The sequence below is a fragment of the Ascaphus truei genome, chromosome 1 (genome assembly GCF_040206685.1).
Source record: "Ascaphus truei isolate aAscTru1 chromosome 1, aAscTru1.hap1, whole genome shotgun sequence".
Classification (NCBI taxonomy): Eukaryota; Metazoa; Chordata; class Amphibia; order Anura; family Ascaphidae; genus Ascaphus; species Ascaphus truei.
The window spans coordinates 134,368,689-134,373,065 of NC_134483.1; the positions used below are offsets into that span (position 1 = coordinate 134,368,689).

At 52.3% G+C, this 4,377-nt stretch overlaps 1 protein-coding gene across 1 annotated transcript in view; it reads left to right on the forward strand.

The window, feature by feature from the left end:
• The first annotated feature begins 1,964 nt into the window (after nucleotides 1–1,964).
• Nucleotides 1,965–4,377, forward strand: part of LOC142492471 (prostaglandin reductase 1-like) — a 34,612-nt gene continuing 32,199 nt past the window's right edge. The window contains exon 1 of the mRNA XM_075595135.1: nucleotides 1,965–2,095. The gene's annotated coding sequence lies outside the window, so the exon portion shown is untranslated. The remainder of the gene's footprint in view (nucleotides 2,096–4,377) is intronic.

Genomic DNA, 4,377 nt, shown 5'->3' on the forward strand with positions numbered 1-4,377 from the left:
CACTGACCCACACACGCACACACAGAGCCACTGACACACACACACACACACACAGAACTAGTGACACACACACACACAGAACCAGTGACACACACACACACAGAACCAGTGACACACACACAGAACCAGTGACACACACAAACACACACACAGAACCAGTGACACACACACACAGAACCAGTGACACAAACACACACACACACACACACACAGAACCAGTGACACAAACACACACACACACACACACACACACACACACACACACACACACACACACACACACACACACACACACACACACACACACACACACACACACACACACACACACACACACAGAACCAGTGACACACACACACACACACTACATTAGATGTATCCAAGGGCGGGCCTTAGTAACAACCAGAAAGTGTCAGCCTGAGGGAAGGATACTGATTGGTTCATCTATAGTATATGATGACCTATCAGTATTCGGCCTGCTCTGTTATGGGGCAGGGTTACAAACATCTCCTGAGGGTTGTTTCTGAGACTTTCCCTCCCCCTGAGGAGTGGAAGGAAGGGTAGAAATATATCTTGAGACTATCATGAACAATACTCTGAAGGAGGGATGTATTGTTTGGCTGACTGTTGATGAAAAGAATAAAGACTCAGTTGTACCATCACAAGTTTGTTTCACTGTCTGGCTGCTAAAAGAACAAGGTGTCAGTATGAACTCTCCTTCCACACCAAGGACCCATGCTGACTGGAGGCGCTGCACCCGAGACCAAGGTAACCTGTAAACCTGTCCTTCTCTCCCCACAATACCGTGGAGCACTCAGCCCTCCTGATCTCCCTTGGGGGGTGTACAAGGGCTACAGATTATTTCAGGGAGACTCCTTTTAAACTCCTTGCAATCAGGAGTTAGTTGAAACACCCTAGGTGAGCTTAAGCAAAAGTGTGGGGGAGAGAGACAGACAGAGACAGAGACAGACGCAGACACAGACAGACACAGACAGACACAGACAGACACAGACAGACAGACAGCTATCTATTTCCCTCCCCCTCCCATGTATTTCTCTCCCCTCTGTCTCACTCTTACACCTCCTCTCTCCTCTCACTCTACCCCCTCCATCAATTACCCCACTGCCACTCAATCCCTTCTCACATTCATTCCCTCCCCCCTCCCAACCTGCCCCCACACACACAATCCCCCCTACAAAATACATACTAAAAAATTACCCCCTCCTCCCCTCAAATACATAGAACCCCTCCTCCAAATACATATTAAAAAAAACAGCCATCTACATACAACCCTCCACCTCCAAATCCATACCAAACCCCCCTCCCCCAAATACATACCAAACCCCCCTCCTCCAAATACATACCAAACCCACCCACCCCCAAATACATACCAAACCCGCCCACCCCCAAATACATACCAAACCCCCTCCCTCAAATACATACCAAACCCGCCCACCCCCAAATACATACCAAACCCGCCCACCCCCAAATACATACCAAACCCGCCCACCCCCAAATACATACCAAACCCACCCACCCCAAATACATACCAAACCCGCCCACCCCCAAATACATACCAAACCCCGCCCACCCCCAAATACATACCAAACCCGCCCACCCCCAAATACATACCAAACCCGCCCACCCCCAAATACATACCAAACCCGCCCACCCCCAAATACATACCAAACCCGCCCACCCCCAAATACATAACAAACCCACCCACCCCAAATACATACAAAAAATCCCCACCCCACCTCCAAATACGTATAATACCCCCCCCCCCCCCCACACACACACACTCCAAATGCATCCAAATAGAAAACATAAATAAATACAAACTTACCCACCTTGGGGGTGGTCTCAGGCCTCAGGGTAGGCCCCGTTGCCTGTCTTCTCGGGGCCCCCGGGCTGCGGGCCTCTGGGCCTCCCTCACCAACACTGCGCCCAGCTTGCTTCTGGCGCGTGCCGACGTCATAGAGGCCCGGTGCCACAGACGTCAGAATCTCGACGTGGGGCGGTGGCAAAGAAAGGGCCGGCAGCCACTGAGCCCGGGACACTTGGCCTGGCTCTCCCCCTGTCAGTGGCCCTTTGTGTATGTATATGCAGGAATGTGTGTGTGTGTGTGTGTGTATGTGTGTGTATGCAGGTGTCTGTGTGTATGCACATCATGGGCAGTGATGTGGGGTCGGTAACATAATTGGATTTAGTTAGGTCAATGAAGAATGATTTATCTCAGATTCAGATGCGGTGGGGGTGGGGATGGGGTAGGGGGCTGGGTGATAAGTCACCCTGAGTGGATTCAGCAAATAGCAGCAGGTTATTTTGCCCAGACGGGTTAGGAGGGGATTGAAAGGGTCCTTGTGGGTCTGGAGGTACGGGGCTACTTAAGGAGATTAAATAGCCACTTTGGTGCGAGCCGTTGGGGGGACAAGTGCACGTTAAACTTGCCAGCAGGTCTCTACGGTGCGGAAAAGCCCTGTGGTAGCTGGGGGTAGCGAGTGGGCAGGGTTTATTTGTGCACGTTTCCCTGGGGCCCAGTCTCGCTTAATGGCCGGGCCGGTGGGGCGCCGGCTTGGTGGGTCTTGCAGGCCGTGGTTTGGGTACAACCTGCCTTTGCTCAGGGGGGAGCACGCTGGCATGGTTTGCACTTAGTAGTGGTTACTATTTGTGTAAATAAAGCCGCAGCCTTTGTATGTCCAGAACTTCGTTGTGTGTTTATTTATTTTTCTATAAGTTGGGGGGAGGGGGAACTTCCTCGCATGCTCCAAGGTCATGGTCTGTGTGTGCATGTGTGTGTGATTCACACTGCAGAACTACAGCAAAGTTAGGCTGAGTCCCCAGTCAGCACTGTGGCACGCTCCCCGGCGGGGGGGCGGCGCGTGCACAGCGCTACACTGTGATCTGCGGGGAGAGAAAACGTTTGCGATGGGAGGGGGCATGGTGGTAGGTTTGCGGGGGCGTGGCCATGATGTCCCGCGGCTGGTTCGCCCTCATTGGCTGAACCGCCGGTGGGGGCGTGGCCACGCCTCCGTCGCAAACTTTGCTCTTAAATTTCCCTGGTGAATATGGCGACGTGGTGATCAAAGGGAAGCGCAAACAAAGAAGAATACGCATTTATTTGTCACAATACTGCACCATCAGTTTTATTTTTTATATCTCCACATGTTTGCGCTTCCCTTTGATCACCACGTCGCCATATTCACCTGGGATTGAGAGAGTAGTCCTGCACTGGGTCACAGCAGCATTCAAGGATTTGTTTGTATCACTTATATTTATTCAATTTAAGGTTTATATGTTAATATTGGATTAACACGTGTTTAAAGCTTATAATAGAGCGCCACTTTTGATATATCACGTTTTGCTCTTAAATTCCCCTGCCTGCCTGAAAACCTGTCGCGCACCGCTGGGGAAAGGTGCGCGACAAGGTAGGAACTGGGACCGGCCTGACTGGGGGGGGCGGAGCTTGAATGCACAGCGTGTGCTGTAGAAGTGACTGGGGCCGCCCCCTTAGGGAACCATTAGCAAAATTATGAATTCATATATGTTGTGCTGTAGCTTATCCCAGGGGTCAGCTGGGAGGTTCCCCTGACAGGCACCTCAGTAGGCACCTTTCAGTAGGCAGCTCGGCAGGCCCCATCTCTACAAGTTTCTAACAGGACCCCTCAATCCTCCAGGACAACCTGTAGGCAGCAGGCACACTCTGATCCTCTCTTCCAATATCTCTCGGTATCTTTGCCTTCCCCCTCTCTCTCCTTTACACCCTCTCTCTCCTTTACACCCTCTCTCTCTCCTTTACACCCTCTCTCTCCTTTACACCTTCTCTCTTCCCCCTCTCTCTCTTTCCCCCCCTCTCTCTCTTTCCCCCCTCTCTCTCTCTCTCTCTCTCTCCTTTACACCCTCTCTCTCCTTTACACCCTCTCTCTCCTTTACACCCTCTCTCTCCTTTACACCCTCTCTCCTTTACACCCTCTCTCCTTTACACATTCTCTCTTCCCCCCTCTCTCTCTTTCCCCCCTCTCTCTCTTTCCCCCCCTCTCTCTCTCCTTTACACCCTCTCTCTCCTTTACACCCTCTCTCTCTTCCCCCCCCTCTCTCTCTTCCCCCCCCTCTCTCCTCTTTACACCCTCTCTCTCCTTTACACCCTCTCTCTCCTTTACCCCTCTCTCTTTCCCCCCTCTCTCTTTCCCCCCTCTCTCTCTCTCTTTCCCCCTCTCTCTCTTTCCCCCTCTCTCTCTTTCCCCTCTCTTCTCCCCCCCCCTCTCGCTTCCCCCCTCTCTTCTCCCTCCCCCCTCTCTTCTCCCCCCCTCTTCTCCCCCCTCCCTTCTCCCTCTTCCCCCCTCTCTCTCTCTTCCCTCCCCCCTCTCTCTCTCTCTA